The sequence below is a fragment of the Calidris pugnax genome, unplaced genomic scaffold (assembly GCF_001431845.1).
Source record: "Calidris pugnax isolate Ruff unplaced genomic scaffold, ASM143184v1 scaffold24, whole genome shotgun sequence".
NCBI lineage: Eukaryota > Metazoa > Chordata > Aves > Charadriiformes > Scolopacidae > Calidris > Calidris pugnax.
The window spans coordinates 18,091,211-18,117,119 of NW_015090922.1; the positions used below are offsets into that span (position 1 = coordinate 18,091,211).

General features: G+C 39.5%; 1 protein-coding gene across 1 annotated transcript in view; it reads right to left on the minus strand.

Moving 5' to 3' along the window:
• The window catches only part of CDC42EP3 (CDC42 effector protein (Rho GTPase binding) 3), a 28,536-nt gene that overhangs the window by 2,038 nt on the left and 589 nt on the right, over nt 1–25,909 (minus strand). The window contains exon 2 of the mRNA XM_014951280.1: nt 275–512. The gene's annotated coding sequence lies outside the window, so the exon portion shown is untranslated. The remainder of the gene's footprint in view (nt 1–274; nt 513–25,909) is intronic.

A 25,909-nucleotide genomic window follows, 5' to 3' on the forward strand; every position in this document is an offset into this window, starting at 1 on the left:
TTCCCAGAGAGTTGTATAAACGTGGAATATTGGTGCGATGTTGCAATTTCTCTCCTTTTTTTTTGTTGTTTTTTACAGGTTTGTGTATTAGACCTCCGGAAATAGCGCTACTAGTTGGAAGCCATGGACCGACTATGAATGTGTACATAGCCAAAATGACTGTCCCTGACCCATGTACTGCTATAGTCCCAATTGAACCATGGCCAGTCCACTACAGCCAAACGTAAAAAGTTTTTGAGAAATTAAATTATATAAAAAAAAAAAAAAAAAAAAAGAGGAAGCAGAGAAGAAGCCTCTTACAAAGTCAGTTATTCTTGGGAGATCGTCAGTGTTAACAATGTTACATCACCATCTTTAACCACCCTTGCACATGAAGTCCTTTTCTCCTGATGCAGAGAACTCTGGAGTATGTGAAGGTGAATGTTTCCTACTGCAGATCTTTCCAAGGTAGAACACAAGTTCAAGGTCAGTTACCAACCAAATGCTCTGCTACTTCCAGAACTTGAGAAAACCTGCATGGGATACAAAATCAGGTTATCATTAATTTATTTTTCATGGTTCATTGAGTCTTGTTTTTACAAAAATAAAATAAAAAAATAATGGTTCTGGCAGTTCCAGCCTGCAGATTAGCTTTACGGTGTTGCTTCCCTCCACTAGGCAGGATAAAAGAGTTTAGATTAACAAGGGCTAGCTAACCTTTCTCTGACTTCATAGGCTTTTTTTGAAGTCAGTTTCTTAGACACGGTTGCTGAGCACAATTCATTTGATAAATATCTTTTCTATCTATTTCTATTTCTATCTATTCTTTCTTCTCCTTATTCTGGCATTCAAAATCCTGCCCTTTGACAGAACATGCAGAAACACATTTATAACATTCAACAACATTAATCTTTTGGTAGACCCAAGAAGATTGACAGAGTCATTCAAGAAACCTTTTTGGAAACGGAGTAGACCACCATGGATTAGAGAACTTCAGATACCCCCATTTAGTGCTGGAAACTAAATGTCACCATCACCAATAACATTTCTGATAATTGTGCCCATTTAAAAGGGCAGTTGTAGGTACTTGAAAAAAGTGCTAGTCCAGATCTTTACAATTAGTTAGAAACATCCAAATGCAGATGTCTTAGATAAGAGTGATTCTTGTGACTACAGTCTTTAGAATATAGGAATTCTCCATAGCAATTAGTTAGACTAGCTCATGAATTACGTAGGCCATGAGGCCATGGTGACTCAGAGTTTTCTGTGCAACCAAATGAAACAGTGTTTGCAAACCAAGTCATCCTAGTAGAATGTGGTCTCTGAAAAGCCTGATAAAGCAGTCCACAATGGCTAACTGGCTACTGGGCCAGCAAGTTAAGGAAAAACACTCTTTATTGATGCTTTTATGGTGTATTTTTTCCTTACAGTACCAGCTCCTGACTCTTGAGCAATATCAGAATAAATGCATTTTTCGACGTTTTTGTACTTTTCCCTATTAAGCCCACGGAGCATCAGAGCATCACAGGTCACTCCTCCTCACCAGAACACTTAGCCACAAATCCCTCACTCTGTTCATCACCATCCTTACTCTGTGAAGAAGCTTGTAGTGTTTGCACAGAAAGACTGTTCTATGCAATAAGTGAAGGGAAGCTGCCTGCAAAAAGGGCTACTTTTGCTGCCTTTTATCCATGTTTTCCCTTCACCAAATTAAGCCCAGTAACAATCACCAGTTTTAAAACTTTGTACTGTATAGCTATACAGCCAGATTGCCAAGAAGTATTTAAGCATTTTTACAAATCTTTTAACCCAAGTAATTAGTTTTTACAGTGGAGTACTCAACTGTGCATCACAAGGGGAGCTGGGAATCTAGCCACGTTAAGGTTTTTTGATTCACACCAGGTATCTACTGCACTTCAGATATTGTTGAAAACTGTCCCCCAAAAGTATAACAGATATAAACAGCTGAAATCTGTCATTTGTTTCTCCCCCGATTACCATTCTACCCAAGCAACCCATTTAGCTAAACAGAATGTCCTCAACTGTAAAGAGAAGACTATTCTTAGCAAACAAAGGGAAATGGTGAGGTTGTTTTATGTTTATCTAGTGAACACAGCTCTCTCTCTCATTTCTCAGGAATAACACCTGAATCCCCTCTGATGCCAATTCCTCATTCTTTCAGATCTTTTAATCTGGAGTGAATGGCAATGTAGTGTCAATGTGATCCAAAGTCAGGTCTGTTGGTCACTATTTTAAAAGTGGAATGACAAATCCTTGTCCGTTCAAAGCTTTCATGGCTTCCACAGGTTTCTATGTGTATCAAAGACCATTATCACCATCCTCCACAAGGACATTTCAAAGAAACCTGAAGGACACAATGAAACATCTGAACATCAAGAAATACTAAAATCAAGTGTAAAATAACTTTTAATACATATAATCCATTTTGACACACATGGAGAGGGCTGTATTTTATTTAGCTCATAGCTCAGGATGAAAAAAAATATGCAAAAACCCAAAACAGAGCAAAACTTCTGGACATCTAGATCTCATTTAGTTCTTGCACTATGGGAGAGCCCCAGTAAGGGGCAGTGTAAAACCACGCTACCTCAGAGGATGCTGCAAGAGACTCAGTGTCAAGAATTATAATCCCTCTCTATACAACAGTCCCTGCAATGTGAAGGCCTTGCCTTCCATTTGGCCAGTGCAAGAGGCTTTACATTTGAAGATAAGGACTTCCACAAGAAGATAAGAGTTCCCTCCTCAATGGACAGGCATTCCATGTACAGCATAACACAAGCTTTGGAGCAACTGTGCTTCATCTCTGTATACCTATACTCTTTGTCAACTACTGTTCAAAGGACTACATATTTTAAGCTATTTTGAACAGCTGAAGTATATCATAAATTTGGTAAAAAATACTGTTGTTACTCATATTTCATTTATAATTAAATAAGGAAGAACCTATATGTATATATAATATGATCTAAAAAAAAAAGTAGTTCTTTTAATTAAAAAAAAAATTCCAACTTTGGCAAATGAAGAAAAGCTTAACGAGACTAAGCCTCCAGCTAAAACTCCTGCAAAACTAAGAAAACAAGAATCTTACACACTCACTCTACTCAGCAAGATTTAATGAAATCACCAGTCCATGTGTCCTAAGAGAAGTAACTGAACACACTCCTATCTCAATACCAGGCCACAAAGTGAAGTTCACCTTGTCTTAAAATGACACCTTTTTCTGATCCTGCTGCTAAAAGTGTCCCTGTTTTGACTAATTTCAACTCAGTAACTAAGTGAATATATAGCCAAACTGAAAAGCTGAGTAAGAAATTATTGGAAGACCAAACGCAAAACCAGAAGTCCAGTCCCAGACTGCCAGCCTACAGTGGAAGACCTTAATTTAAGAGAAAAACAACATGAAAAGATTTTTCTTCCAGTTGAAGAGATACCCCTCTCCTAGCGAGATGAGCCAAGCCAGAGAAACTTCAGCCCAGTGAAAATTTGAAGTTTTTGTTTGGCTGTAGCACTTGCTCATTTTCATTCCTATCACTTCACACTTTCATATAAGTGTTTTGCTTGGTAACAAAGACTAATATTTTCAGAGGCACTTCTCAATCCGCCTTGTGAACCTTCTGTCCACTCAGCAATCATCACCTTCCACACAGCTTCAAGTTTTCCATGGATGCCTTAATTTATTCCACAGCCTGTTTTAAAAGGACAGGCTATCAGCAAATACCTCAACAACTAAGGTTACAAATCCAGAGACAAATAAGAGTCAAGGTACAAAATTTTATTTGTGCGCAGATCCCAGAGACCTAGATCCTTAAGCAGTGTCCTAGGCAAAGAAACAATAGAAAGAAAATCCTATTTACACAAGGCAATAGCAGAAGCAAGTGTGCACTCTGGGAAGCCTATGGGCTTTTTACAGGACAATCCTGTACAATGGCTGTGCCTTACACATCATTGGCTGGAAGGGCGTAAGCTTTAGTGAAACCCATGTCCAAAACATTGTTTAAAATGGCATCAAATTACCTTGTGGAGCAAGTCACTAGGAAAACACAGAGTCTGTAAATTATTTAAACATCCAAATGATACTAGAGTAACCCAGCAAAAGACAGACACAAACTGTGCAACGAACTACTGCAACTTTTCTACATAACGTAATATCTGCAAGTATAGAAAAATTAAGCTTTAGAAATTCATTTTCAGTTCTAGCTACCATTAGTTTTCAGCAGCGCAAACAAACTGTTGAGAATGTCTTTGTCAGTGCTGTTACTTTCACTATGCCTGAAACATCAAACCATGTTTTTATTGGTTTTGTAACAGGGGCTTGAACTAGTGCAGTCAATTCCTGAATGCTGGTAAAACAAACTCCCAGTATAACCATGTCTTCAGGTACAAGAAAAGCAGCAGATGATGCACTACAGAGCTTACCTCTTATGTTCTCATGGACTTGGGCGTCTGTATCAACTGGCAGCCTCTGAAGATGAGATGCCACAAGTCTGTCCACTTCTAGACCAGGCCACTAGTGAGCCTCTGCTTACAGAGCCACCACCCTCTGAGTACTTTTAACCAAATAAGGTTGTAACACCTCTCCCTCCAGATTGTTCATCTAAATGTACCTTGGTTTTAAGGGCCCAGCCTTTGAATTCATCTGTATTAAAGTCAATTTCCCTGATCAGATTAGAAGTCCTCGCCCCTTTGATTCTCCCTCCATCAAAGAATTTGCATCTTTCTGATTAAAGCTACAGATTTAATTACTTTACAAAAACAATCAGGCTAATCTCACTTCAGTTCAACTAATTTTCCTCAAACTGCACTCAACATACTTTCCTAGATCAAATCTAACTTATTTTATCTCATTGTCACATACACTTTTTAGAAAACAAAGGAAAAAAAAAATCCCCAATCCTTTCCACAGCTACAGAAATACAGGTCAAGAGGGGACCCTATGATACAGTTCATTCATTTCTCTGTCATCCTGCAAAGACCCTGATGCTTTCTGCTAGTCCTGGAAGATGTTTGTTCACCCTCTTCTTGAAATTCCCTACAGGTGCAGACTGCACAGGTTAATTTACTTCACAGAGCCTAGTCATCAGAGAAGATGCACTTGAAGTCTCTCCTCCTCCAATCTAGGCCCTCATGAATACAGTTCATTGTTTTATGCATTCTAGGTCTCCTTGCAGCTTTTTCTTCTTCAGATTAAAACATTAACCACCACAAATATTTCAACACAGGTCATGCTTTTTGGAGCTCCAGTAGCCTCTCCCCAACCTCCTCTTCTTGTCTTCCTCCCCTCAGCTCAAGTCCTTCTTCAGGTATGCCCCAAAGCAAACAATATTCAAGCTAAGATCTCCATTTCTCTCTTAATAGTGTCTGCATTTTTCTTTCAACATCACAACATCGTTGGCTTATGTTTAGTTTGTGGTCCACTAAAAACCTAGCTCCTTTAGCTAAGAACTGTTGACTAGCCAGTTATTCTACACCTTGTTATTGACTATGCCCCTGTAGCAAAGCCTCTGTACTCACTGCATTGCATTCTATTAATTGCAAGAGCTTCAAATGGTCAGGATCACTTTGAATTTTAATCTTGGCCTCTACAGCATACAGGTTTAGCATCATCTGTGGATGTAATAAGCATAAATTCAAATGATTCATGAAAATATTGCGTAGTAACAGAGATGGAAGATAGCCCTGCAAAATTCCATCTGATATATATCTTTCCAGATTAACAGTGGCTAAATACAAATAAATGAATGACAAGGAAGGCCTGGAAAATTTCAGTCATACACTAGAGAAATAAAGCAAAGGAATTTAAAAAAGCAAAGCAATTAATTCGTTATCAGTTATCTTTGGAAGGGAAAGTGAAAAGGAAATGTAAGAAAAATCCCATAAGGATACATCTTAATCTCCCTTGCTATAAACACTTCTTCCCAGGTAAATCAAAGCTAAATACTACACTAGCTGTGAGCAGTCCACCTGAAGAATTGTTAATTGTCATTAAGTGTAAGCAGAGACCGGGACAGGCTGCATACAGTGTATTTCTCTGCAGGTCTCTTCCATTTCTCCAGCACCTTCCTCTTTTTCCCCCCTAAAACCCAGGTTCACAAATTAAGACAAACCAAGTTCCTGAAATGACTTTTAATTGGTGACTTCTTTGAATCTTGCCACCTTTCCCTGCATAGCACCCTTTCAAATGGATCAAGCCAGAGTAAATCATATTAACCGGGGAACACCTTCAACTTTAAATCATTAAAGTACTTGTGCATTCTAAAAATTAAAAAAAAAATAATTAAAAAACATAATCATTTTCACAGCACATTGTATCCTTCAAGAAGCTGTACCAGCACAGCAGGAAGGAGCTGCTGAAATTATGTAATTTGGGGCTACTGTCTAATTTGAGAAACTGGCCCCAGTCTCCAGTTATTATTTTGTTCTGTATCAGTCTGTGAGATTGCAAAGGCCCTTTATTAACCAGCAACATTCATCCCTGTTAAGGTACTTGAATACTAACCAAGTTGTTTCTCAGTCATTCTTTTTGATCGAAGTGAACAGGGGGAATTCCTCATGTGGTGATGCTGGGGGAGTAATTTTAAACTTTCAAATATGTCTCTCTCTCCTTTGAACCCTCTCCAATTTTCCAACATCCCTTTCAGAGCAGATCAGAATTAGTGACAACGTTTCAATATCATTCTCCCTAACAGCATATACAAAGATAAAAATCACTTCTTTCTTCCCATCGTTGCCGCCTTGTTTATAAACAAGACCATATTTCTGCTTTTATCCTCACCATCTTACAACAGGAATTTTCCTGTATTTATGGGGTAGCATCATATTACAAACTATTTAAGAGTTCTTGTGCTAGTATAACAAAAATGAGTTCTCCAAGCAGAATAAACTATATTGGCAAAAGTAGAAATTTTTCACTGCCATTTCTTGGTTCAAAGAGGGCAACCCCATTCTATTTTTTTAGGAAAAAGATACAGGTATATTAATTTAATCAACAAATTTTTCAAGTACAGCCAATGGTGGCTCTTGTATAGTACTATTTGTCCAGTAAGAGCCTATTCCTCAGGGGAAAAAAAAAAAAAGAGAAAAAAGCTTTCCAAGCTATCATTCTCCAGCAAATAAGCTGGATTTATATTCTTTAGATTAAAAAGCAAGGCCATACTTCAGAAAGAGAAAACATTTTGTTTGAATGTGCTCAATCTGTCAATCAATAAATCAGTTGAGATTTTTCCATCTTCTTCATGAATATACTTCCTCCCCAACCTCCATCACCTGCAAATTTGTACTGCCACAATTTTACACTTATTTGCAGGCTGCGCATAAAATTACTATGCAGCCTAAAACTGTATAAAAAGATCTCTGCATAATTTCAATAGAAATACATAGCTCTTTGATGTTAACTTCTTTCTGACATTTACTCCAAGATTCTAAATGTTTTCAGTACGTGCTTTGTTGATACTGCAGAGAACTAATTTTATAAAAATCTGGCTGTGATGCAAAATTAAGTCAAATGCCTTACAGAGTCTGGTTTTGCAGTTGTGCTTTTGACCATTCATTAGAATGTCTTAAATAATCCTCCCCCTTTTTTTTCCAATCAAAAACATTTTTTTCACCTTCCAACAGGTGTCAGTCACAGCTTTCTTTCAGCTTTGAAAAGTTAGCAGCTTTTCTAGGATAATAAAATCCTTTTTTTCTTTTCTTCTCTAGAGACAGGAATTTTATGAGCTTACTTTATTCTGTTGTTTGGCTCCAAGGACTGAAATAAGTCCCTCTTTATTACCTTCTCCTTAGCTTTGTTGGCTGGTATATTCACACATACACATTTAATACCATATAATTCAGTTTTGTCATTGGCTTTCAAAAATTGGGTGAGTGCAAGACCATGAGGATTTAGGCATAGATACACATCAGTACAATTTCTAGCACCTTAACTTTTTCAGCCAGTGAAGGTGAGGTTATGCTGTCAGACAGACCCTGCACTGAAGCACAATCACACATTTCCTCCTACAAAGCCAGGAGACCAGATGAGCAAATAGCCAGGGACCATTAACTCCTAAGCCACAAGATGGGAGAGACCCAACCCTATAACCTGACAGTATGTGCCACCTAAAAGATTGGGTAACTGCTCTGTTTGAAATCTCATCTGCTGAAGGAGAAGAAAGGAACAGTTTTTAGCCAAAGCAGCTCCCTGATGCAGCTCAAGGCAGGTTCACTTAAGTGCTGCTATTGCCATGTGGAAGAATTTGGGAAGATGTCGATTGAGGCAGGCAATGCCCCTTCTGATGTCAGCCAGCAATCGGTCAGTTTAAATGGATTACAAATCCACACCCTTTGTAATTCTGAGCAGGTTAGCACAGACGGCTTTCTCTTTTGACACCGAGGGTGTAGTTCCCCAACCCAACTCTGCCCTCTAAGCTGGTTTAAGAAGTTCCCACCCTGGATTCCTCACTCCTCACTGCTGGCTCCTGGTTCTGCACGGCAGTTCCTCGTACCCTCTGTGGGCAGGCAGATCTACAAGGCACACTGCAAACCTGTCACAGCAGCAATTCTCCCCACTGACTCAGTTTACAGTAAAGGCTTACCAACAGCTGCAGGGTGACTGATGGCAATGCTTCAAGAGATTTCAAGCCTAATATAACTGTTGGTGTCAGAAAGGCATTCTCCCCTTCATCTTTACTGTGTGCACACACTTGACCCCTTATAAGCCAGTTCATCTGAGTGAACTGGGTGAAAAAAGGAAAAAGAGAAGGGGTGTAAGATCACAAGGCTAGGAGTGAGACCGCTACTTTCAACTGCAACAAGTAATTTGAATAGCTCAGCCATCTCATGAAACATCATTAGAGAGCAATAAGTCCTGGGCAATTCTTAACCTGCAAGAAAACGTGTCCCTGGAATTACATCCAGATCTTATTTACTTCTGATGCAAAAATGGCTTGATAGCTCCACTAGCTTCTGCCTTTGGGTTCCCAAGGCTGCTGTCATGTTGAAATGAAGTTTTTCCAACTATAGTTAAGATATTATTATTACTATTTAAAAAAAAAAAAAAAAGTTCCTTAGCTTAACATTTCCTTAACGGGTAGCTCCTGACAAAAGGCAATCTAATATAACATCTTGCAAGTTCCTAATAAAAAAAAAAAGCCAACAACAAACACCTCACTAAAACAAAACCGCCCCAAAAACCAAACCAAAAAAACAACAAAAAATGCACCCTGCTCTGAACTCTCCACCTCCAGTTCTCAAATACCCTTCATCTCTAAGTCAAATATTCTTTATCATCTCCTTGAAACACACAAGTGACATAGGCATATTATAACCACCAGTTCTCCTATTATTCAATTCTCAAATCATTTCACTTGAAACAAGTATTTACCATCTTGAAGTGGCCGATAAACTAGATTTAAAACAAACTTAAAGGCCAGAGGGCTCTCTATATGCAAAGGCTAACAACGAACTAGAGGTACAAAGCTACAGAAAAATACAAAGTTTCACAGGGCTTATTTGTTTTATTACATATAAAAAGGATGAATCCTCTGTTGCAGTTCTGCCTCCTTCAGAGAGCTGAATGGTCAAGATGAGATCAGAGCATGGAGTTGGGGTAAACAGAAGTAAGGAAATTCTTCAGTGGATTACAAAAATCTTCACTGAAATTTGGTCCAACACGTGCCCTCTTTTAGGAATGGGGATGAAATGATGGAATAAATAGGACTGCTAAAGTTTTGTTATCTATATGCAATTCAAACTAAGATTGCTAATACAACTAAAGTAACTGTTTCATCACCATGATATGAAACAAAAGGAAAAAAATAGAAATTACATCTTCGCTGTAAGTTTATACTATAATCCTAACAAAATAACTCCACTATTAGAAGGCATCAGTTGAGCAGAGGTAAGAACCTGGAAGACTGATAACTGAAAGACACATCATACTCTGGCTGTGGTCTGTAGCGTGTCAGTGACACCTGGGACATACCCCAGCTGACAGGGATGCATCGCACTGGACAGCGCCCCACGGGTCCCTGCTTCCTCCTGAGAGCTTTCTGCCACAAACGCTTAGTTCTGTTAATTAGCATTGCTTGCGCTAGATTAATCAGACTTCTTTTTTTCTGGAATATATCAAGTAGTATCAGAGTGCATTCACCCTCTGTGCCAACAGTCAGAGTTAGTCAGTTTAATTTGAAAGCAATGAATATACTCAACACTTGTACAGAGGTATATACTGTCTGAATTTTCGCAGTGGCAAGACAGTACTAAAGCTAGGTTACTAATTAGCAGCTGATATTTCTTTCAAACCCTAAACCCCATGTATTTTATTAAACTGTCTGAGATACTGCTGCCTCAAATCCCACTAAAGCTACCTTCTCAACACTCAGGGTTTTACCTCAGCTAGTACTCAGCATCTATCTTCCCATTACTGCAGCTATATTTCAAAAGATTAGTATAGCTCTAAGACATAGCTTAAGCCACATGGTGAGTGAAATGACAGCATTTGTATTATAGAGAAGACTGGACCTTGAGCTTGCATGTGCAGGCAACGTGAGGGTATAATTAAATGGGTCAGGGAAACACGTATCCAGTGAACCCAAGCAGACCTAGTGCACTGCAAGTCAAGTCCTGCCCTTTGCAGCTCTCTGGAAAAGCATTTTGCAGACGTTCGTGTTCTCTCTGCACTCTGCAGGGCCTCCTGCTTAGAGCTTTGCCTTGAGACTACAAGAGAACATAAATCTCTCTGTTTAAAGGTCAATATTTCAAAGTGCTCCGAAATGGACATTTTGTTTTCAGAAGTAGTGTCAAATGAAAGCATATTGGCGGCAAAAAGAAAACTTCTAGTAGGCAGTCACATTAGGGTAATGTAATCATGACTCATGCTCCTCACCCATTTCCTGACTAGGGCTGTGCATGATCAAAAGAAAACCAGCCACAGTAACACTGCCGCTTGTTAATGTTACTAGCCTGAAAGGATTACAGGCTACCAGAAAACAAACTCATGGCAGAGGATCCTATTTAAAGCCTGGCATAAATTGACACCGACAAACACAGTGGCGTAATACCATACTCAACCAAAACAACTACTTGCCTTTGTTGCAAGAAGCTAGTTACAACTTTTAATGATGAGTTCTTCTACCTTAACAAACCCTCTCACACACTTTTAAACAATGTAAAACCTTGGGGTGTGTAGGGAGAGGGAGGGGAATATCCAATTGCTAGTCAGTATCTAAAGAAATAAAAGATATGCAGCCCTTTTCAAGAGGATCCCAGAGAACTCGGACTGCTGTAAAACAGCTACCGCTCCCCAAAAAGACTGTAAAGGAACACACACACCCCCCAAAGCACCAGCTGGGCCTATGTGGCTGTCAGCTTATAAGAAAGGCACTGCAAGAGGCAATTTCTGTCTCAGTGTTCAGTCCTGTTGGGCAGCCTGAGTGAAGCGTGCGCTTAATGATGCAAATTGGTGTTCATTTGTATAAAGAGTTCTTCAGCAGAAAACAAATTTCAGACCCTTGTTGGGACCTTGGTCACATTTAATTTGTTCCAAACCCCACATTAATGAAACCTCCAAAATTAATGAGATATTTCAACAGAAACTAGGCTAGACATTAGGTAACACAGGTGACAACACCCAGCTGCACCTCTCTGCAGCCCTCACAGGCCAAATAGCCTCATAGAATCATTTAGGTTGGAAAAGACCTTTAAGACCATTGAGTTGACTCTTCTCCCTCCCTCCTACCCTAGAAGCAGGGCCCTCCATTTGCAGGTCCCATTCACTCTCCTTCTACAAATGCCACCTAACTGCTAAACATGTTCCTCAGCACCAGTTGCTGTGTTCCTTATGTTACTTCAACAAGGGAGATCAAAGGGGAGAGAGATCCTGCAGTTGACCATTACATATATAATCCATTGCCACAACCATTGTCCATAGAACTAAGACTGATCAGCAGTGGTGCTCCACTCCTGGTATAGGTTGTCACAGTGATCTGGGTGTCTAACAGCCAAATTCAAGGCAAACAACCTGGCTTTTTAGTAATGCTTCAGCTTACCTCTTAGAAATCACAGATATTCTTCCCCTCACATGATACAGAGAGCTGGAGGACAGGTAGGAGAAACAATCAGTTGCACAAGGCAAAAAGCTATGTTTCGGTCTGACTAAACCAACGCCAGATAAATATACTAACCCTATACATTATCTAGGTTGCACTAATTACTTCAGAGTTGAGAGAAGCTAGTTCTGAAACAGAGCACACATATACCAAGGCCTTACACTGCATTATGACACTTGCTGCAAGACTGTTAAAACTCTGCTTGGTCATCACATGTCTTATTTATACAGCTCTAACACCACAGAAATGAGGTGCAGCAATCCCTTTGGGCATGGATGCACCTCTCTTGACCAAGAGCAAGCTGTTACCAACATGCTGCAAGTTGTTCATGTACCAATTCATACAGCTGGTATGGAAGGCAGTGGGATGTAGGCAGACAAATGAAAGAACATAATTTGGGGGCCTACTGTCCCATGTAAAGGGCACATTTATTTACTTAATCCTTTAATAAGTAGGTAAGATGAACTTCTGCCTTTACTGAAGGCTATTTAAAGGAAATTTCTAATGGCTCTGGCAAGCTCCAGGGAGTCAGAATTCAAGTCACGGGAGGATTGTTATGTTGCTTAGTGTGGTTTACCATCCTTTGGAAATTTAAGAAAAGGTGACATGTAGAGCCCTGCAGTGCTGACAAAAACCACTGCTCAAACACTAGAAAAAACAACCCCAAAAGCCCTCAAACCAAAACTAAATGAACAAAAAAATTAAACCACAACAATTATGACAAAAAACCCCCTACCAACTCAGAAACCAGAACCAACGTAAAGGTGCTCAGAATCTAAGCCACAGAAGTAAGTGGTCAGATATTCCTGATCTCTTTAGTTTAGGCAATGGGAGCAGAAACTGAGGTCAATTTCTTTGTCCTGAGTGAAAATCCAAACCATATTCATAAAAAAATCCCCCATAAAATACTGTAACAATGCATCAGGATTGCATTAATTTAAGGCACAGTGTGGTGCTCTTCTCTTGTAAAAGTCCATACTGTTTCTTTTAACAGAGATAGCCTCTGCAGAAACACAGGGAAGCAAGACACTTTAGCTCCCTACATTACAGAAGAGCACATGGCCAGAGACAGCACACAAGAAATTTAAGAGAGAACTTGCATCCAAGGAGGGCATCAGCATCTCAGTGCTGCTGCTTCAGCACTGGACAGGAAGAAGTTAATGAATAATGTAGGTCCTGTTCCACCTCACATAGGAAAGAATAGGAATATCATAACTGAAATATTTTGAAACATAGTTCCAGCAAAAGGCATGTACAGTAATGTCTAGAAGGAAGAGGATATTACCAAACTCACATTCCTTTTTTTACTCTGTACGTGGGTGCTACCAAGATTCATAAGAGGTATGCTCCTTCTGGCTGCAGAAGCAGCAGGGCAGCATACTTGGGCTCCAAGGAAGGAGCCCAAGGAAATCCTTACTAGAGGAAATCGTTAAATTGTTCACCAACAGCTACAAAGATCCATGTTAGAAATATTTCATCAACACCCCTATTGTTATAGTCCTATGCTTCTTAAGTTAAACCACATCCTTGGGGAAAATGGGATGTTATTGCTTTTTTGTTTAAGTTCTCTCAGAACACAGAACGCTAAATATGGGTTGTCCTACAATAATTCACATTAAATATATATATTTCAAACAAAAAAATCTTAAAAAAAAAACTCTAAAAAAGAAAATCCTGCCATAGACACTGCTGTTAATCTATTGCCATTCCTGAAAAGACCATAATACATTCACTTCAGAGAACAAAAGTGGAAAGGCAGAGACAATTTAGCATGGGAAGAGGAGGCAAAAAAACAGTGACAAGAAAAAAATCTGCAGCTTATCAGTAAATCAAAACTCTCCAAATAGAGCACATCAGCAGCTTGCAGTAGAACAGTTAACTTTTAGTAGGCACCAAGTTCCCAGGTGAGTGACTCTTGATTATGAAAGTTCACACCTCCCAAAGGGACTGTTTCAGACTGTCTGAAACAAGGCAGGCAGTTTCACCCGGGATGCCAACACGGGCTGAAAGAGCATTACCATCTTAAAATGAAATCTCAATTTTAAATACAAAAATTTGTTAATACCTGAAAAATCCAGAGAGACTCTTAACTGCCTTAAATTTTGGCTGTGACATTCCCTGTGACTTTCTATCCAACAAGATTAACTGAGTGTTGCTTTAGAACTCGATTAAGCCTAATAAATAGTGAAACTCCCTTCATACGTCTTGCTAGTCACCTTTCTTATGCATGAGAAGACACAGAAAATTATCTCATGTGTTTCTTCAGACACTGGAATATTCTTCTTGGGCTTTTCATTGAAAGGCTGTCATTTACTAGACACCTGGAAATTGCCATTTGCTCCTTGGTCAAACTTATCATTCAAGCTCTCAGCAGAGTGCTACAAAGAGTTTATTAATATAATGACCACCTTGGTAGACATGGGGCATTTGGAAAGTAGCAGCTCCCCAGGAGCTGTACTTCCCCAGGAAGTACAATGTTCCTTTTCCCAGAATGTTCTAATTAAATGCAAGAATGAAACAAAATGTTGAAACACTGTAACAGTTGGTGGCTACTAATGACACTTTTCCGATTGCTTAAAAAACAACCAAGATTAATTTCTGAGTCCACTTAGCCCACATCTTCTCTCTCTCGGTTAGCAGTAATTAGATCACTGTAATTATTGGAGGCTGTAACTACAGCAAATTGGATTAGATTCAGGACTCTTGCATTTCTAAATACATGGCGGTACATCAGCAAGGGAAGGATAGGTCTCTACAACACCCAATATACACTGCTCCTCTTCTGCCCAGTACATCCACTCAAAACCAAAATAATATATTTTTTTCCTGCCATGGGATCTCAGAGTAGATCAATTATTACTTCTTATACACTAATATGCTTCATTTCATAGGGTTGTACACCCTATTTTCTCTCCTGTTGTACACCATAAAAGGTAGTGTTGCTCCCAAATCAGACTGATGTTACAAGATGTTAGACACAGAAGTTGTGACATTTTTTTTCCCTACGAGCATTAGGACTTGTGTGGGCTTTCTGCTCAGCAGAAGGACTTTCAACCCTCATTGCCAGTGAATGCTTTTAAAATCTTTGCCTTCAATTCATCCTTTAAGTTGGAGAATTACCCTAGAATGACCTGCAGTGGAGGACTGGGGATCAGGAGGAGAGGAAAATTAGCAGGTAGATAATGGAAATGAGACGAAGAGAGCAATCTTGATTAACTGATATCTGAACATCAGCAAACCACTTGAGTTTTAACAGTAGCCAAAGTCATGGATTCAAGATTAAAATTTAAGACTGACATAGGCCATCCTTTCAGGAGGGAAGACTGAGCTCAGAAACAGTAATAAGAGTTTTGCAGGTCAGAAGAGATAATCAGCTGAAACTCATCCTCTTGTGCTGTAGTCACAAGCAGCTCCTGCAATTCCCTAATGCATAAGAGGGCACTGACAAGAGAAAGGGAAGGTCCAGTAATTCTGTATGTAGCCGTGACCACGTCCAGTCCAGTAGTCACAATTCCAGGAGGATGCCACTAAACAAGACAGTTTGAGAAAAGCCTCAAGACTAATTCTATCACTTATGTTTGCTAGACTGAAGTCAAACAAAACAAGGCAAGAAAAAAAAACAGTACCTTTTCATAACAGCAAGAACAATTTACCAAGGTTTGTGGTGGATTCTCTATTATTTGGATTTTTATTAAAAAAAAAAAAGTAGTATGTAAAAACTGCCCATTGTCTAATTCAAACAGTTCAGGCAGAGCCAGGAGTCATACTGACACAGAACTGGGTAACAATTCAGGAAAGGCCAAGGCCAAGGCCTATAGCTTCTCATAGACAGGTTCCCAGTGGTCTGCTCTGGCTTGAATCATTCAAGATGCAAACCATATTTTTCCCTAAACACATTACATTTCTCTTAAGAATTAAATATTTTGGAAAGCACTTTTATCCAGGGAAAGCCATACTAAATTTCCAGAGCCTTTTTGGTCCACAGATTGTTTTCTTGGCCATCAAGATGATTATGAAGGTTGAAAGGGCAAATCTCCTGGAAGTTATCAAAACAGAGCTCTCATCCAGACTGTTGCATTTGGAAAGTTCTTGTCTTTCAACACAAAATAGGGGAAAAAAAATAAATATAGATATCTATATTTGACAATACTTCAAATCTTGCATGGAGAACTGAATAAATCCTGTCAAATTGCCATGAACAGTTTGAGATCTGCAGGCTTTAAAATCTGTTTCTCCTCTGATGCTATGCAAACAGAAGGGCACACATTTCACAGCAACTTAGCCTATTTAAAGTGATAAAGGAAAACTAAACATTTATAAAGTACGGCTTTCTAACAGAGGTATCTCAAATCCATCACACAGCAGAATCCAGTGTCCAGCTTCAGATACTCAGTTTTGAGGAAAAGCACAATGGAAAAAAAAAAAATGTGGCTTCATTCACTTTTGCTCAAGAGAAACTGAGATACTTCTGAAATTTTACAGTGCTCTAACTATAATTTCTTTTCAAGCCATATCTCTCATATATTATTACTGTTGTAAAACTTGTCTTTGGAACCACATTCATACTTTCAGGATATTAACCCAAGAACTACACACTTTGAAATTCAGGAAGCCTGGAAACTACTGACACCAGATGGACTGAAAGAACACACTGAATCAGAGCACCTGAAAAATCATCTGGTACTATTTCAGACAAGGTTCTTTAATGTGCACACACAGACAGCTGCTCCTACTTCCACAGTTTTATTACAAAGAGAATGTATACAATTTCTTAGATGATGCCTTTTTAACATGTCCACCTACCCTTCAGATGTCTTGGAAGCTCCCATTCTAAAGATCTATAAACAACTCTGTAAATGAGATCAGACTTTGCCATTCATGCCAACATTTTCTATACTTTCTCTGCAGCAATCTGGATATGTTTGTTTGTTGTTTTTTTTTTTTTTTATTTATTGGGAGAATTAGAAAGAGGTGGGGGACTTTTAACCAAAGTTGTTAAACTGTTTCTCTAATGAGACCAAACAAAATTATATATTTCTACTCCCCTGCTCTACCATAATGCCCTTTACTCCTATGCATACACCACCCATCAAAATCCACAGCCTTGCTAAAAAGTTCTGGCACACTTGTACTTCTAAAGCTAGTCCTGAAAATCAAATTTCTATCTGGGAACCTGTCTTTTGCTGTAACTGTGAATTACCAGGACAGTCAATTTTAAGGTGTTTTAATTGTATATTTTTCACAAGATGCAGTAGTTTAGCATCTGCCAGCTAAACTCTTCCAAAATTCCCTCTCTATTAAGAATACCATCCCTCCTCCTTACATAGCTTTATCCCCACAAACAACTCAGCAGGAAGGAATAACCCACAACCCAAATTCAGAAGAAGGACAGATTTTCTGCATAAAAGCTAGGGATGTAAAACCAGGAGGTGGAGGTCAGTGGAAGTGGGGAAGGGATAGACCCTTATGCATAGATGCAAGGGAGTAAGACACACAGAGTCTTGAGGCAGGAAAATTAGCTGGAATTTGGCAACAAGAGTTAATTTCATGTTTAGATTGCTCATTTGGGCATTGAAGCCTGCTTCTTTCCTTACAAATTCTTCAGTTTCATGCACATTAAATCTTTGTATTTTCAGAGATTATCTGAATATACATAAAGATTTACATTTCAATGGATGTACTGTTCTTACTAATGGCAGTGTCAAAAAGCTTCCAACTTCTCCATAGATGCTTCATTAGACGCTACTCCTGCTTCTTCCTCCTATAAGGTTGTCAGGACACATCCCAGCAATCCAACTGTTACACGGTGCCACAAAATACCTTATTTACAATGCATATTCCTCTGCCAAAGCAAAGGCACTGTTGTAGTCTCAAGATAAAATAAATACTGCAACTACAAGTGAAATTACTTCTCAGACAAAAATCTGAAAGCTGTCTGCAGCATAAACTACTTGGTTTTTCATCACTTTTGTTTGGAGAAATGGGTTTTATTTTTTCCTCACAAATTCCTTTAGTAACTCCTACAGATTCCTAACCTACTTGGGCTCTTGCTATTGTGACTTTTCTTCTTTGGGACTAGAAATATGTATTTTTAAGAGATCTATACAGCCCACTCTGCCATAAAATGGATGGCTTTGTTGCCTTTGCTGTTGACCTTAGTGGATCTTATCTAAAAGACTTTGGAGACTGAGATGGGTATTCATCATGCCTGAGGGTGCATATAGACAAAACCAGAAGAAATATAGCCTCCCTCCCCACTAAAATCATATCGTACAAGTGGGGAAGGAATATGCAGGAACAGAACAGCTGCCATACAAATTACTGGTCTGCTCAGTCCACTGTCTTGTTCCTAACAACAGATTTTTCTATTCAGTCTGTATGACTTCTCTGTACCACTAATTACTTTGCATAATATGAAACAAGTTAAGAGCACATAAAATAACATTAACAATCCAACCTTTTCATTTAAGGTTTTCTTCAAGCTGACTAGATTCTACAATTTACTTCTAGGCAAGATGACCAAACTGAGCAATGTATTACTATAAATTTGAATTATTGTAGCAAGAAGCAGAAGTCCTAATCACAAGCCAGGTATCTAGTATATTAAGAATTATACAGACATAAAATGACAACACCAAAATTTCACAAAAGACAGTTCTACAGTTGTTGGCGTCTTTTGGGACATGGAGTGCTGTTAGCTTTGCAACAGAATTGTAACTGTAGTGAGCATCAACTCCCTCATATTTCACCTTTCCACTCCACATGTTTGGACTGAATACAACTGTAAAATACAACTCCTTATGCCATACAGCCTATGTGTGGACACACTGCTCCATTCTTCTCCCTATTCCCATCTGTTTTTCAAACATCCAAGCAGAAAAGACCCCCAGATACACTGCATCTTACCCTCTTATGAACTGTGGTTATTATTCCAAGGTCATCTGCTAGAGAGCCACAAGCAAGCAAAGAACCGGCTTAAACTCGACGAAGAGCAGTAATCTTTTGTATCTGGAGCAGGAACATGTGAGTTACATCTGACATGCAGGACAATCAATGGCACTATTCTTTCCTTGTCCCCCTTTCACTCACCATGTAGCTCTCCTACTGTTCAAGTCTTCCTTAAATTAGGCCAACCTCTAACATTATTTGTAGGAGCCACATATCCTTAAAAGAAAGGAAACACCAAAGACTACAGCCGTATACCATCCTCCAAATGATTACAGACAAGTCATGTAAAAAGCTAAAGAAAAGTGTCTTTGCAAGGCGCACAGTGCCAGGGAGAAATGGCACGGGTGGCCTTTGCATCAAACTACAAAGGGCAGAACCTGCATTTTCTCTTTCCTTCACGCTCATTATGATACATGCAGCTTTTAGGTTCAGAGATGCTAGATTAAAGCACTAATCAGTGCTAGGTTAACAGTTGGACCCAACGATCTTAAAGGTCTGTTCCAACCAAAATGATTCTATGAATCTGTACTCTCAAAGAACCAATGACTCCCATTAATGCTTCAAATGACGGGGAGCTTGTAAAATTACAATCAAGCTATCATTTGAGATCTGAACATTGAGAAGATTGGCTAAACATTCCCTGGACATAAATTTTAACCAAACTGAAACAATGCTTTAGTTCCTGAAAGACAGTTTATCAAATACTCTAAAAATGAAGACCTAAAAGCAATACTGATGACCATTCCCCAATGGCATTCATCATTAAAAGCAGTGGCAAGAACAAGTTGCCTGAACAAGATGCTGTTCCTTAATGGTGGTCTGTCACATTGAAGACAGGGTATTTACAGTGTACATCTCAAGAACAGTAAAAGGGAGAGAAAAAGCAAACCAGAACATTCACCTTAAGCTCCACCACATCTTGGACTAATCTTTGCCTAAGTTTCCGATCTAATTTACCCAGTCTCATGAATAAACAGAATTACAGTAAAATTAAATCAAAGCATACACTGAATCATATTAACTGAGGCAAAAAAGCAAAGTTAGAGGTTTCTAGAAAATACTTAGACTTTCATGAAAAAGATATACGTAAACGCACACAATTTAGGCTTTACTTAGCTAAAACTGGAGATCCACATAGAAGAAAGAAAGAAAGAATGGAACTTGTTTCTGATCACAATATTTTGATGTATACATTTTAAAGAGTTATATTTATTAAGTATTAGAATGAAGAGGAACATTCAAAAATTGGTCTGGTATCTCAAGAATTTTTTTTAACATTCTAAATTACTTAAGTATTGATTTTTGTAAAATTTAAAAACTTTCTTAATGAGAAGAATCTATTAGTGCTGTCATATGCTTCTTGACAATACAAATGAAATAAGTGGAAAAAATGAACAGAAAGGCAATAATGGAAATGTGGGGGAAAAATCCTCAGCATCACTGGCATTAAGTTCCTGTACATCACTTGGTACGAATGCACCACTCAAGCACTGGAAAAAAAAAAAACAAACCAAACAAAAAACTGTCTACTGCACAGGAGCTGGCCCAGTTGTATGGCTTGAGAAAACCAGCTTCTTAGAAGTCAATAAGGAGCTTTACTGGAACTGGAGAAATAAAGAAAGTGTTTATTAAAGCAACAAGATCCATTGGCCTCTTCTCTAAAGACTTAAGTCTCAAGTATTGTCTGCCATCTCCTTCCTGCCTCTTCTTTGCTTCTTGCTGGAGATTTGAAACAATATTACTCATTCTTGTAAACAGGTATCAGGGTTTCTTCTTGCAAAGATCATGACAGAGAGCTCTGCTGGCTATAAAGCTAGTTCAACAACTTCTTTGGAGAAATGCTTCATAGATGCTGACTGTGGTGGCAGCAAAGCACCTTTGATCTTCATTGCAGAGTATCACTGAGAATTCTGAACCCCATAATTAGAAATATCATATGTGGAACACTAAGGTTGCAAAGTCAAAGAATACAAAGTTAGGAAATCCCAAGATTATATATAACTTGTGCAACCATTATTTGGTTCCTTCACCATCTGCACCACCCAAAAAGACTAGGACAGAGCTGGACCTTCAGCTTGAGCCCAGAATCCTGTCTTCTTGTTGCTTCTTACCTCATTCACCCCACATACTGTTTGAGACAGCAGAACTATGAGAAATAATGTGACCATAATGCACTTATATATGTACCACCATTTTCTATAGACATTTCCCAACTTACAGGTACTTAAAGCATAACAGGCTTTAAATTTTTGGTTTTGCTTGACTTTACAGCTATACTGTACAGACTTTTCAAAAAGTTAACTGATTTTTTTTTTCCAGACAGTTTGCTTTATTTACTATTTTTATGGTAGTATCTAATATTCTAATATAAAACAAAACAAAAACATTTGGAACGAAGACTCAGCCTGTTTCCTTTAAGGCACAACACAAACATTCATATAGACATAAATTCCTACAGCAAAACAGTGAGAACTGGACTTCAAACATCTAGCATTTCAAACGGACAGAATAAAAAAAATGCACCAAGCCCTACATTCTAGATCTTCCCATCAAAGACATGAAGTATGTATTTTTAGAAAGTTCTCTACAGATGACTTTAAAAAAAAAAAAAATTAATTGCCATTTATTGCTTCTAAACAAGTTTGCAGACCTGACTAAGCAAGTCATATCTAGTTTCAGTGACCACAGCTCGTCATCAGCATCAATACAGAAGGTCAGCTGCTGTTTACACATAACCACAGAAAAGTTCACTTCGCTCATTCAGAATGAGCCCCAGCACAATAACTCACTATATCAGGGCATTTAATTTCTTATCTAACTTGTTCCCTGTTAACCTTTATGATAGAAATCAAAGCAGTGTATCAGACTTGGGGAGCTTTCTTCTATTATTCCGTGCAAGTAAACAACATTAACGCAACATTTACATAGTTTAGTTGTATGTTGCTGTCCCACACATAGTGGGGGTTGAAACCCTTAATGTGGCTCCCTGGCATTCATGAGATAGTAGTCATCAAGTTTTAAGAGCATTGCACAACTTGCATAATTTCAAAGATAAGTATAACAGTATTTCAAATTACTTTTGTGAAACACAAATTTCAGTAAAATGGTCTCACATAAAAAGCTACTATGGTCAGGAAGGTACAATTTAGTTTGAGTATTCAACTATCATTTTCACATTTTCAGAGCTTTAGGTATTAAAATATGCTAATCGAATGTAGGCTTAGCCTGCAAATGGCGTGCAAATGGCTTATCTCCCCCTTAAAACAAAACAAAAAAACGCAAGACAAGCAAAAAGGAGTAAAACACCTTCAGCAGTTCACTAGCCTCTCAAAAGAAAAATCTCACAGGTGCTTACAAAAATTGCTAACTGTGCTCTTGCCGACTTAACTAGTGGCAGAGAACTATAAAACAAACATCTTGCTTCTACACCTGACTATTTATTCCATAAATGTCAATGAAACCCAAGTAAAGGTATAAATATATCTTGTCACCCTGCCCAACTCTGTCCATTTGTAATCATCTCATTTTATCTTGACAGTGTGTTTTCTGGGGCTTTACTGGGTCTTGATTTAACTCTTAAACTATGAGGAAGCTGGTCATCTCATCAGCCAGTTCCAGCTACTCCTATTACACTCATCCCCCCAGCAGTCATTCTTTGCTCAAAAACATTGTGAGTGTAAGTACAAAACATTGTAAAATATTGTAAGCAATGCTTATCTTCATGAACATCATCCAGAAGCCTTTCCTATTTGACACAGAACTAGAAAAAGATCTCTTCTTCATCATGAACTTTACCTGAGCTTGGACTTGGTAGCTGCACCTCATTCTACCATCCTGCTTCACACAAAACCCTCCCCTGCGTAGGTGGTGCCTCGAATCCTCTCTCACTGCTCTACACAGATACAGCCATCAACACCCCCTAAATGCCTTCACTGACCACTGGCTGGCCTGCTTTGCAGGGAGAGGAAATCAGTCATTTAACAACAGTCCTCCATGCAACACCTGAATACAATTCTTCCCACATCCCCATTTAAGTTCAGACTTGAGTTTATTGGGGAAATACCAAACAAACCAACCACGTAATATACTTTCAGCCGACTGTCCATCCATGTCACCCCCCCAGTAAGTACTGTACCCGTGGGATACTGTGCCTCTGCAGCATGGCTGCTCCTATTAGGGTCTCACTTGATCTACTCTCGCTTGATCATGAAAAGGGGGAAAAAAAAAAAAAAAAAAAAAAAAATCAGGGTTTTTCCAGCTAGAGCAAAGCTTGGAGTAGAATGGGCATTAACAGCCTGGTTTGTGTGTGCAGGAGGGTTTGGGTAGCCAGAGGCCTGCCCGTGTGAGTCAGGTTGCCCACCAGGGGCTTCAGCAGAAGGTTCAGCTCTGAAAGGTTCTGCAGAGTGTGCCCAAGAGGTTGTTTTTGAGGATTGTGTGTGTGAATGTTCTTATATTTATTTGTACGTGGGTGTCTCTTATCTAACTCAGCAGCTGATAGGTTTGCTTTTGGTTTTGTGTTTGGATATTATTTTCAAGATACTACTCTTTCTCTTTTCAGGCTTTGATTAGTATTTTAGACTCATAACACAAAAAAAAAAAAAAAAGTAAAGAAATCATGGTTTTTGTTTGTTGGGTTTGGTTGTGGCTTGTTGGTTCTTTTCTTCTTTCAAAAAGTAACATTTGCATGCCTGTGGTGTTTTACATCATTATGAAAAGCCAAAAGGGCACCAGGTGACCTGACCCCCAGCAATTCTGTCAATGAGGGCAAGAGCTAGGAGGAGGAAGAACTGGTCAGAGAGCACCACTGAGCCCCTGGAACACAGTCTCACTGGCAAGAAGCAAAGGAGAACTTGACAGCAAATTCTGCATGGCAGAGGGAAATTTGTTTTTAAATGCCAGTTCCCTCTCCTAACCCAAACTATTTCTCAAGACTTGGGCAGAGAACCAGAATTTCTTCTATAAGAAGTCATCTAGCTTAGGAGACTATAAACCAAAGCGGCATACCTAATTACGAAAAGCTGAAAGCAAAACATGTTTTGCCATGAACCATGGCTTTCTTTGGTTACAGTAAAGCTGATATAAGTGGTTTGGAACAGTTTTAGACGCCTCTTTGAAGTCAATGTGACATTTGGCCACAGCAGTCAAACAGGGATGGTGCAGAGCCACGCTGCCTCGGGGAAAGAGTGCATCTGGGCTGCCTCTTAGGTGATACCTATCTCTTTCCTTTCCAAAATTCACCGATACCACCTCCTGGTGATTCTGGCTGGCTTTACCGATCACAGATGAGAGGCAGAACCACAGAGGTAGTTTCTGCAGCCTGAATTTCACTTCTCTGAATGCACAAGGTGCTCCCGAGAGAACAGTAACTTTGATTATCTTTAATCTAAGGAGGAGATAGGCCCCATTGTTTCCTTCCCAGATACAGTTGGCTTATGCTGAGGCCAGGAAAAATCATTCCCTTCAGTACTGTCCTACTGACCGAAGAACCTGCTCAGTTCCTCTCCTCTGCATGTCGTAATAAAAAACAAATGTTCAGAGCAAGGAGTGCCTTGAACATAGGAGTTTTCTCTTACTTTTCCAAATGCTTCTGCTGAAAGACTATTTTTAACATGCCATAGAGCTAAAGTAAATCTTAATGCTAAAAAAGGCTGGACCCTTTCAGCACAAGACACTTTAAAAATAAATCCTTGCGACAGTAATCACCTGCTGATACATGCTTTTATGTTTAGCCAGCTGCTGAGATGCCACATCTGTCACTTCTTGCTTCCAGAAATGTGCTTTCCTTTTCTGTAGGGAAGGAGAAAATTCTGCTCCTGGAATTGCATGGAGTCTCGTGATGCCTTTTTTGGTATCTCTGTCATTCCTCTAAACATCTGAACCGCGGCACATGGATTATAAGATTTCTTGTACTGTGCGTCTTAAGAATTGTTCAGCTTTAGATTTTCCTATCTTAAAGCCTCTGATTTTTTCTCTATGCTTTCCTGAACAATGTTACATACTTATAACCTATATGCAACTGAAAATAATGGTCTGTGCATGAGCAATCTCACTCCCGGGAGCTCTCCTTGCCTCCCTCCCCCAAGTATTTTTCAAAGGAAAGTAAGAGATCAGGATCATTTTTGTTACATTAAACATTTCATAACGAGCCCTCTTCCTATTTTTAAAACATAACGACAATCTACAGTGACGCAAGTCCCAAATTAATTACTTCCTCTATTTTGATCTCTTTTTAATTTCAACTGAAAATAAACCAAGTCCCTCTTATTAAGCTGCCACCCGCACTTCTTCATCAGCAACCCAATACAAATTCGTAGTTGAGTTCCCGACTTGAACTCTCCGTTCCACACCCGGCATCACCCCAGGCCGCTGCTTTTTCCCCAGCCCCAGCTGTGCAGCCCCAGCTGTGGAGCCAGCGGCGCCGCATTATTTTTAAACCCACGCAGAAAAGCGCAGCAAAAGGGGACACCCCGCACACACACACACACAATGCCCGGGCTGTTGCTGTAGGTATGCCTTCTGCCTCCCAAGACAGGGCAGACAATCAGGCACGTCAAAATACGCCGAGAAGAAAATTTAAACCGATTATAAGGGGCGAATTTCAGCTGGAGATTTCCAGCGATTGTAGGAAGACCCCGAGACGGTCTTAGCAACGCGGTGTCTCCGGCACAAATCCCCCCGGCAGCCGGACTCGAGGATTAATGGATACTCTCCCCGGCCACCCCGAAACGCTTCCCCTCCCTCCGAGCCTCCCTCCCTGCCCCCCGACCGGCGGCGGCGCGGCCCCGGCCTCCCTCCACAGGGAAGGGGGACCGTGCCGGGCCCCTCCCGGGGGCGCGGCGCCCCGCTCCGCGCCCCGACTTACGGCGCTGCCGGCT